The sequence below is a fragment of the Hyperolius riggenbachi genome, chromosome 3 (genome assembly GCF_040937935.1).
Source record: "Hyperolius riggenbachi isolate aHypRig1 chromosome 3, aHypRig1.pri, whole genome shotgun sequence".
Classification (NCBI taxonomy): domain Eukaryota; kingdom Metazoa; phylum Chordata; class Amphibia; order Anura; family Hyperoliidae; genus Hyperolius; species Hyperolius riggenbachi.
Genome location: NC_090648.1, coordinates 5,825,836 through 5,837,242, shown reverse-complemented (window position 1 = coordinate 5,837,242; position 11,407 = coordinate 5,825,836).

The window sequence follows — 11,407 nt, the reverse complement described above, 5'->3', positions numbered from 1 at the left end:
TCATTAGACATGTCTATTCTCCAGGAGGTGGATCTCCGGGCAGCTGAATTCTTTCCTCATGCTATGAATGTGGATTTGGACAGACGAGGAGCTATTATCATTGTGCAGTTGGAATTTGTGCTCTACTACAGTCGCTTTACATTTGATGGGTCTTACCTTTATCAAGCTAGGGGGACTTTAATGGGAGTGGCGTGTGCACCGGCTTATGCCTTCGCCCTTTGGGATTGCCAGGAGGAGTACACGCACACGGTCTTGTTGTTACATAGTTATTTGGTTATTTGGGTTTAAAATAGACATACATCCATCGAGTTCAACCAGAATCCTCAGCTCCATAGTAAAGATATATCAGCAAAATTCTAAGGCTCTGGTGAGGGCCTGTGTCTAGTTTAGAGGCATTAATTTCTTATGTGATCTAAATAACAACAATAGCAAACTAACTTATACTGTCTGTAATTTGAGTATGACTTTTTCTGAACTTGCAATTAAAAATCATACACCTAGAATAAGGGCGTGTTTGTGTAAAAAGCTTACAGCAAGCAGCACTTACCTTCACATTTCATTTGGTGCATCAGAAATTAGGTATTCAATGGAACCGCAACCAAATGGAGGATTATCGAGTGCAAAAGAACTGGTAATTACATTAATTTAATGGAGATCCCCTAACTATCGGGACTTGTTGAAAAAGGAACTCAAAGGTGGTGGAGTTAGGGTGGGAGATTTTCATTCTTCTTCCCCTCACCCGACTGGCACTTCATGATTCATAAAACAATATGGGCTTTAGTGGAATCCGGTAGAATCTTGAGAAGTACAGGGATATGCTTACACTGACCCTGTCCTGCGCACATTGCTGGTGCTCATCCATTTATTAACAGCTGGAGGGCTCCTAATTTATGAGATAAATTGATGAATAATCTGTTAGAAATAAAGTAAAGGGAGGAGGGGGTTCTGAGAATGTGTTACATGCCTAGGCCTGCCTCCCATTTAGAGATGGCCCTGATTAGGAGAACTCCTGGAGAAGCATGTGATCAGTCTGATTAACTGATAGATTTGTAAGGTTCTGATTTGCTGTGATGACTTCCTGATTTATCACATGATCAGAACCAGCAAATCAGAACCTTGCAAATCTATCAGCTGATCAAACTGATCACATGCTTCTCCAGGAGTTCTCCTAAGCAGGGGCATCCCTACTCCCATTTGAAGTTGCCATGTGGCCTCTGTAGCTAATGTGAATAGGTGGAGAAAACAATTCTATCAGAACGCATGCATTTGTGAGATGAGATTTTATTAATTGATGCACCGCATGTGAGGAAAGCCAGGCGCAAGTTCAAGACGAAAATTAGGGAATCACATGTGGTTCATTAGAGGTAATGATGACACAAGTTCAGTGGCTTGCCATTTTTTCGTGGCCCATGGTGGATCCGACCCAGAGAGTCTGAAGTTTAAGGGGTTTGTGCTTTCAGAAATCAGAGGATAGTGCATTGCATCACCTCAGGAGTAATACTAAAAAGGACTGTAGGAGGCGGCCTGAATTTGCTAGGGATCTAAATTATGAGTGTAATTATAAGAGTAATTGGATATTACCTCCATCAATGAAGAAACCACATTAGGTAGATATAATCTCTAATGATGCACAAAAGACAACACATTTCACGGGTACTGGCCAGTGGCCACTTCCTCAGCTCAATAAAAAGTGCCCAAGTCTGCAGCAGTGGTGAGTGTGGGCGCCTCTGTAAAGAAGCACCCACACTCACTGTGTTTTGTCTTTTGTGCATCAATAAAGATTATATATCTACCTTATGAGGTTTGTTCAGTGATGGAGGTAAGAGCCAATTACTCCTATAATTATACTCATCATTTAGATGCCTAGCAAATTCATGGTGCCTCCTACAGACCTTTTTAGTACTAGTCCAACCCTTCGGGGTGGAGAATTGTATACCAATAATCCAAGGAGAGCGACCGTCCGGTGTCACGGAACAGCCGTGAGAAACGAGAACGCAATCACAATCGGTTTATTGCACCGATTGCCAGTGACGTGCTATATCTGGATTGATTGTGTAGGAGCATCTGCAGTCTTTTCTCAGCAGAGAGATAGCATCAGCTTAACTGCAGGATGGCTCTTTTGATATGCTAATGAGCAGGAACAAACCCTTGTGTTCAGGAAGCTAGTGTTTACTTTTCATTACCTCAGATAGATGTCAATAGGCTCACCAAATGGTCAGCCTATTCACAGCACTGCTTCCCACAGACTGGCTGGAGCCATATAGACAGCTTAAGAAGTACATGGAGTTTAGGCTTTGAGCATGTTTAAGGAATACCATTCAGGTGAGAAATGTGAAAGTTATATCATTCTGCTGGTCCAGATCTTGTGAGTATTTTGATATTAAATTGGGGCCACTGGCATAACCAGAACTCGGGGGATTCCACTGTTTTTTAGCCGGGCATGCAAACATGCCCAAGTTTGGTATCATATGAACTGGCCTAGTCTGAGAAACATGAATATGTGATGGTCATGTGTGTGCGGAAAGCGTAAGCCGAGATATGACAAATGTCATATTTGGTGGGCATGGGGCACCCAGCCAGGGAGCTCACTGCCCCTGTCCAACCCCTGGGCTGTACTTGAGGCTCCACCCAAAGATGTGCATTGTTCAAAAGTGTTTGCGAGGGACTCCTCCTTCATTCCTCCAATTTCCACCATCCTGATAGCTGCTGCCACTTTTGAGGAACGAGTGGTAGCCATTTTGTTTTGGGCTTTGAACTTTGCTGAAACTGAACAAAAGGAACTCTACAAGTTTTCCCAGAACGGACATATTTCCACAAACCCTAAGGATTTTCTCTCCTTTTTTTATATTTCATACTGGCTATTAATGTTTCAATAATTGTTGATTTTAATGATTGTCTGTTTATATTAATTATTTATTTTTTTTCAACTTTAACTTCTTTTTTAAATTTTTTTACAACATACAGATTTAGTGGCAATTTAACAGTCTTATAACAGTCTTACATCATAACATAGTTCACAAAATTCACCCAACAGTGTTTTAGCAAATAAAGGTAGCAATCACCAATGTCGTATAAGCGGCACACTGCCAGGATTTAGGGCCTCAAGACAGTAATATATACTATATCTACCTTTTGGCATTGTCAAGCTGCACATAATGTAAACATAAACGTCTGAGGAACCTAGTCTATAGCTATGTAGCCAGGGCCGGCCCTAGGGGGGGGGGGGGGGGGGGGCGGGCGCTCTGGGGGGCCGCTGAGCTGGAGGGATAGCTGGCAGGACGGGGGTATTGGGCCAGCGGCGGGGAGGGGGGTCGGACCCCCCCCTCCCTCGCCTGGGTCCCCCGTCCTCCGCTCCCCTCCAGCCTAAATAGAAGCAGCCGTATGTGTAAGAGGCATGGGCGGGGAGGACACTCACCTCTTCCCAGCATGCGCTCCACTGACATCACTTCCTGCAGCGTTGCAGGAAGTGATGTCAGTGGAGCGCACGCTGGAGCGAGGAGGAGGTGAGTGTCTCCCCGCCCGTGCCTCTTACATATACGGCTGCGTCTATTTAGGCTGGAGGGGAGCGGAGGACGGGGGACCCAGGCGAGGGAGGGGGGGGTCCGACCCCCCTCCCCGCCACTGGCCCAATACCCCCGTCCTGCCAGCTACCCCTCCAGCTCGGCGGGCCGGCTCCCCGCACCCACGGACGGGCGGGTGCCGCCCCTGGAAATTTGCCGCCTGAGGCAAAAGTTTCACCCCGCCTCATGAGCGGGCCGGCCCTGTATGTAGCTATCAGCTAACTTATCAAAACCGCCCTAAGGAGGGCACAGTACAGATAAAGAAAAGAGAACTATCCCACCAGAGATCTTATGATAATACCTTACCAATAGTTTTTGTTTATTGTTAGATAGTAAAAGTTTTGGAGAAGAGGTGTTTTGGGGTCTGACTCCTGGGGTTAGAGTGGAATAAGCATAATCAGCGTAGTTTCTGTCAAGTTATATTTGTTTCTTAAAATGCTCTCTAACTGCAGGTTGTATTTTGTAGCTTGTGTTATTTGGGCTAATGTTGGAGTTTCAGAGCTTTTCCACTGGCTACATATCAGATGCCTGGTTGTAGCTAATATATGAAAAAATAGTAGCCTGTATTTCAGAGGGATAAGATCAAGACCTATATTGAGTAAGGCTAATTGAGGCTTTAATATAAAGGAAGTTTTTAAGATTTTTATTAAGAGGTTCTGAACCTCCATCCAAGTTTGAGTGAGTTTGGGACATTCCCAAAAAATATGGAGTAAGGTTCCTACCGAACCACAACCTCTCCAACAGAGATTCGTGGCTGAGAGGTCGAAGGTGGCCACTTTGCGGGGTGTCAAGTAGGTTTTTAAAAAGATTTTTTGTAGGGATTCTGTGAGGAAACGCGGAAAGCCGCCGTGTGTGCCAAGAGCTGGGCGGCTGACTCCGCGTCCTGCGCGGCGGTTTGCACGCGTCTGCTTGTGTGGTGGAACGCGGAAAAGCCGCCGCATGTCCTGACAGCAAAGCGGCTGTTTGCATGCAGCAGCATGTGCTTGGTGTGGCTGGGTCTGTTAGTGCACCTAGACAGATGGAGAGCTATGCGCGCGCGGGCCTGAATGCAGGACCTTTATACCAGCAGGGGAAGTGTCAGCTGATCAGGAAGATCAGCTGACTCTTGCAGGACTCATGATTGGCTGAGTGGCTCGGGCGGGGCAGCAGAGTCCAGCAACTATATATTCTGCTGCTTGTCAGTTGCTGGTTGTCTGCCATTGCTAACACTTGCGTGAAGGCACTCAGACCATAGTCAGATCCCAAAGTGTGCTAGAACCAGCCGGAGCCGGGGATCCACACTTAGCTAGATTCTGTTGATAGTTTAAAGTACTAGTTTGATTGTGATTATTGTCATGACCTGTTTTCCTGTCTGACCATTCTTCTGAAACTCTGATCTTGTACTTTGCTATTCTGATACTCTGTTGCCGAACCCCGGCTCGCCTCTAGACTCCGCATCTGCACTCCTGATTCTGTACCTCGATATTTCTGATACTCTGTTGCCGAACCCTGCCTGTACTTTAGACTCCGCCTCTGCCTTTTGAATCTGTACTTTGTCTGTCCGTGTGTTTTCGACCTGGCTTGCCCGACCGCGAGAACTGACCTTACTGTTAGAGGCAGTTCCCAGATCCGTTAGTGACACAACCTTTGGTGTCACTCACGCTCTGTCCTTCCTGCGCTCAGCCTGACTCCTCCCTCGGGGAGGTCTAGGCCTTCGGAAGGAATCTGTACTTGCGCAGTACTCCTTGCTGCCCTGTACCTGCTCTTGAGGTGCAGCCCTCAAAACATTACTGTTGCACCAAACACTTACACTCTCCCTGGTGTCTAGAGGTTAGACATATCTGATTATTGACGATTCCGCAGATCCTCAATGATCGGGTATATCTGTATTCTTGGGGATACTGCGGATCGCCAAGGATCGGATTCCCTCTGGTTGCTGACACCGATCGTTACAGAATGCCAGACCTGTTAGTGACACCCTCTATCTGGTGTCACTCACGTTCTGTCCTTCCCTCTCCCTGTCTGACTCCTCCCCGTGGAGAGTCCAGACTACGGAAGGAACTTGTTGCTGAGACTGCAGTAAGGTCTGAATCACCTGCTCCACAGATGACCATTAGAGTCGTGTCATTTGTATCGCTGAGACTGCAGTAAGGTCTGAATCACCTGCTCCACAGATGACCATTAGAGCCGTGTCATTTGTATCGCTGAGACTGCAGTAAGGTCTGAATCACCTGCTCCACAGATGACCATTAGAGTCGTGTCATTTGTATCGCTGAGACTGCAGTAAGGTCTGAATCACCTGCTCCACAGATGACCATTAGAGCCGTGTCATTTGTATCTCTGAGACTGCAGTAAGGTCTGAATCACCTGCTCCACAGATGACCATTAGAGCCGCGTCATTTGTATCTCTGAGACTGCAGTAAGGTCTGAATCACCTGCTCCACAGGTGACCGTTAGAACTGTATTTATCTGTCTGTACCTTCCAGCCCCACTGAGGGGCCTTGTGTCTGGTCTGTTCTGTTGGTGTCCTGAGTGTTCCTTGCCAACTCCTGTGGTAAGGTCCTGTAAAACCATTATTCCGCAGATCACCAACATTCAGTCATCTGAGTAGTGGCATAATCGTTACAGATTCCCAGTGTGATAAACACAACGAGTATCTGGAGGCCAATTTTAATGCATTACGAATCTCGTCTGTAGATATTTGTTTCCGTAAGTCATATGACCATACATTTAAGTACCTATTGAGTCTTGTGTCAAAGTGCTTAGTAAGTTCATGATACCAGATTGATATACCCCGTTTTAAGGCTGGTTTACTATTTAGAAAGGAGAATAAAGGTTGGGGCAATGTAGGAAGGGGGTTCCGGATGGTTTTAGTCCAGTGGGCTACTCTGAGGTAAGAAAAAATGTGTGTATCATTTACCTGAAATTTTTGTTTGATCTTGCTAAAGGGCAGGATATTATGGTTTGGACATATTTGTGATAAGTGAGTTACTCCAGCTATAACCCAAGCTGACAGGTCTATATCCCCTATCAGGGAGGCTACAGAATGAAGAGGAATTTGTATAGCAGGTTGATCCGTTCTGGCAATACTGAGATATTTTTTTAGTTGTTGCCAAGCTCGGGTTGTGGCGATACAGGATGGCTGAGTTAATGTGGGAATTTTCGTATCCAATAAAATTCCTAATAATATATCTTTAAGTGGGAGTTTAGCAAGATTCTCTTCTATACTTGCCCAAGGTTTCCCAGGTGTATTTTCCCACCAAAATTTGGATTGGTCTAAAATACATGCGTAATAATACGCCTCTACGTCTGGAAGACCTAAGCCCCCTAATTTCTTAGGTATGTACAAAATATCCCTTTTAATACGAGATTTTTTCCCTGCCCAGATAAATTTGCCTATCATTCCGTTTAGATTGGTAAAAAATGATTTTTTCAGGACAATTATTACCGATCTAAAAATATATAAAATTTTTGGTAATGTTACCATTTTGAATACATTCATTCTGCCCGCCCATGATAGTTCGTATTTCCCAAGATATTTTAGTTCTTCTTTTATATTCCGTAGTAATGGGGAATAGTTAGTGTCAAATAATTTAGCGGACGCGTTGGGAATTTGTATTCCTAGATAAGGTACACTTTTTTTTGCCCATGTGAAGGGATACAACCCTGAGATCTGTTTTTTTACTAATTCTGGTAAATGTATGTCCAACATTAAGGACTTATTAGGATTGACTTTATAATAGGATACTCTAGAGAATGTGTCCAACGAATTTTTGATTTGAGCCAGTGAGCGTACAGGATCTGTGATTATTAAGATTACATCGTCGGCAAAAAGACCTATCTTGTGTGTTTGGCTTCCTATTTGAGCTCCCGCTATTGCCCTATCACTCCGAATGGACTCGGCAAGGGTTTCCATCAATAGTGTAAATAACAAGGGGGATAGCGGACACCCCTGCCGAGTACCATTCGAGAGGGAAAAGGCCTCAGAAAAGTAACCAGAAGCGTTGATCCTTGCCGAGGGTGTAGTATACAATGCCATTATACCTTTCAGTACAGGGCCTTGAAAGCCGAACTTTGCCAAAGTATGATCCAAGAATGACCAATGGACCCGGTCGAACGCCTTCTCTGCATCCAAAGTAAGGAACAGAGAAGGCGTCCGACCGGTCTCCAAGCTATGCAAAATAGAAAGCATCCTCCTGGTGCCATCTGTAGAGAGACGTCCCTTAGTAAATCCCACTTGGTCACTTCCAATTAACGTAGGCAAAATACGTATTAATCTCCTGGCTAAAACCTTCGCGCACAGCTTAGTGTCTGAGTTAAGTAAAGAAATGGGTCGGAAACTAGCAGGGTCACTAATATCTTTACCTGTTTTCGGTATGACTGTTATGGTGGCCTCTAAGAACTCTTTTGGGATGTGGCCTGTTGTCATGAAGCAATTAAATACTTCTGCAATATGTTGTGACAAGGTAGTTGCAAAGGTTTTAAAATACTCATTTATGAACCCATCCGGGCGTGGGGCCTTGTTGATCTTGAGGGTATTAATAGCATTCAAAACTTCCAGTGGGGTTATTTCTGAATTCAAGCTATTTAGTTGTTCTTCCGATAAAGAAGGTAGTTTTAATGAGTTTAAGAACCACTGTATTTGAGAATCTGTGGGTTGCGGAGCAGTACTATGTTGCTTCAGATTATACAGGTCACAGTAGAACTGTTGAAAAACATTTGCTATTTCTTTTGGATTAGTGATCCTTTGGCCAGATTTAGGATCCGTTAGAAAGGGGATACGTGTTTTAGATTGTTTCTGTTTAACTTTTTGTGCTAGTAAAGATCCTGCCTTATTGTTTTGCGAGTAATATTTAGATCTGGTTCTTGTCAGATTGAATTCATATTGATGAATTAATAATGTACGGAGGTCTTGACGTGCTACAAATAGCTCCTCCAGTTGTGCAGAGTGAGGATTATTTTTATGGATTCTTTCTAAAGTGGCAACTTTCTGTAGTGCCTCTGCTAACTTATTCTGTCTCTGCTTTTTACGTTGAGCACCAATTTTGATCAGCACTCCTCTAATAAATGCCTTGTGGGCACACCAAGTAGTGACCCTGCTAGTTTCCTTTCCACCGTTCCAATCAAAAAAGTTCCGGATGTTGGATCTAATAAATTCTTTATCCCTTTCTGTGTATAAAAGGGAAGCATTTAACCTCCATGGTCTGAAGTTGTCCGTTACTCGCCCACATTGCACCGTGAGGGTGACTGGGGCATGGTCAGACCATGTAATTGATCCTATCTTGGCCTCAGACACTTTTTGTAACAATACATCCGAGAGCAGGAAAAAATCAATCCTAGTGTAAGACCGATGGACCGCAGAATAAAAAGAATAGTCCCTCTCGGAACCGCGGAGGGCTCTCCACGGGTCGTAAAGGGACTCTTTATGTATTAATTTTCCTAGTGTAGAAAGCTGATTTGGATTAACTTTAACTGATTTTAGGGATGCATCAAGATATGGGATCAGACAGCTATTGAAGTCCCCTCCATAAATCACCTCCCCCTTTTTTATCGTAGCTACTTTGCGAAATAGCCTTTTAATAAATGATAGCTGACCAGTATTGGGTGCATACAGGTTCACAAGTGTAAAGGGGTGGTCATTAATGGAACACACAACAATAAGAGATCTGCCCTGTGTATCCCGAATGGTTTCATGGACATCTATTATTAAGTCCTTGTGAAAAGATATGAGGACTCCACGCTTTTTTTTTGTATAATTATTAAATATTGTGGAACCATATCTAGGATGCTTACAATATTGTGATGTAGAATCAAGGAGATGCGTCTCTTGAGCAAATAAAATGTCGATTCGTGCCAGTTCAGCTTCCTTCCATAACATACTTCTTTTGAACGGAGTGTTCAGACCCCTAACATTTAACGACATAAATTTAAGAGCCATGTGCTAATATACTCATCTGGATATCCATATCAGGTATTTGTCGTGTGGTGAATTTCAATAGCAACATATAGATCAATGGTGGGAAAACAGACGAACAAACACTAAAAGTCCTCATGGAGAAACAGTTACCTAGAGGATTTAGTAAGGGGCCCAGTCCATGCCCTTGGATAACTTTCCTCCAAGGGTAGTACATGGAACCAAGTTCAGCCATGAAGAAGATAATGAAAGTTGTGGCTATTCACTACTTACGAGTGACCCTATGCCAGTCCTGTTTCAGCTTGGAGGAACCAACGGATGTTGCAGGATTGGTTAGATCTTGCGGCAGAGGAATTTTCAATCTTTGCAGGGCTACAAGTCCATTATCCAAGGATGTAATATTGAACTTGTTACCCCCATAAGAGATTAGGATTTTCGTCGGGTAGCCCCATCTGTATGGAATTCCATGATTCCTCAGTGCTTTTGTTATGGGTAATAAAGTCCTGCGCTGCTGGAGTGTAGCTTGGGAAAGATCCGCATATAGATGGATGTGTTGGTAAGGAGTGGGGAGTGTTCCTTTTTCTCTTATATGAGATAGCAGTGCTTCTTTTGTTTGATAAAAGAGAAAGCGGACAATGACGTCTCTGGGGACCTCATCTGGCAAAAATTTAGGCTTCGGCAGACGGTGGGCCCGATCAATCGTTATTTCGATATCTGACAGTGTAGGGAGAGTTGCTTTAGTTAGGGAGAAGACATAACTTCTGAGGTCCTCAGCAGATATTGATTCTGCAATGCCCCTTAGCTTCAAATTGTTCCGCCTATTCCTGTCTTCTGCGTCTGCAGCTTTCATCTTTAGCCATGTAATATCCTCTGCCTGAGAGTCCATAGTGTCAACCACCTTATTGTGTTCCTGTGTTAGCTCTGCAATCCTATCTTTTGAGTAGGAAACTCTTTCACCCAGGGAGCACATAGAGCTTTGTACAGCCTCTGTTAGTGAATTGATCTGTGTGGAGATGGTGTCACTAAATGTGATCAGTATGCCCTTAAGGTATTCCTGCGTTATAGCCTGCTCCGCTGCTGCTGGGAAATGCTCTATGTCAATACTTATGTTGTGGGGAAAATTTTGATCCCGGTTTGGTTTTAGGCCTACCTCCTCTTCTGGCGCGCCCGAGTCCTGGAGTCTCAGCCGAGACTTTGCTGGGCTTCTTGAGTTCGGAGTGTTGGGGGTTGAAGCAGTCCCCTCGGAATTCCGCCGCTCTGTGCCAGCATTAGGTACATCCTCCTTCTCTGTACTGTTAGGGTCCGGAGGGGGACTGGGTCTGGCGCCATCTTGGATCGCGGCCTGCGGCTTCCCCGCAAAGAAATCAGTCAATTTTTGCGGCCGCATCGCTCCTTTCTTACGCTTTTTTGTAGCGTCCACTTCCATCCTGCTATCCTCTGCCATTCTCGGTCCTCTATCTCCGCTGAAATCTGCCGCTTTTCGTCGCTTTAGATAGGGTGACTCGGGAGCTCCTGAATCATGCAGGCATTAGCTCCGCCGGCAGCCACGCCCCCTATATTAATTATTTATATTGCACGTGAATAAAGACTTTATCAAAGTCGTTCACTGTTCCGCTACCCTGCTACTTAGCCACACAAACTGAACCCAGACTTCTGAAGAGACGCTACCATTGTTGATATGTAGACAAAATACAGCGTGTAACCGTTTTATTTGCAGGATCAGTCAGTCAGTCGGTAGGGTCCACTGGCCCATACCAGTGGTGGTGGCAGATATACCCTGAAATAGTGTGTAAGTTGTAATTACCGTAACCTCACAGGCTCCCTTCTAGTCGGGCTGCTGCCTAAATTCCGTCGGTTTCTGCCCACTGATCGCGACCACAGCTTGCATGATTTGTGTGCTGAAACCGATTGGAAGGCAATTCGCGTTCCGGCCACTAGGGCTCCTGTGACATCC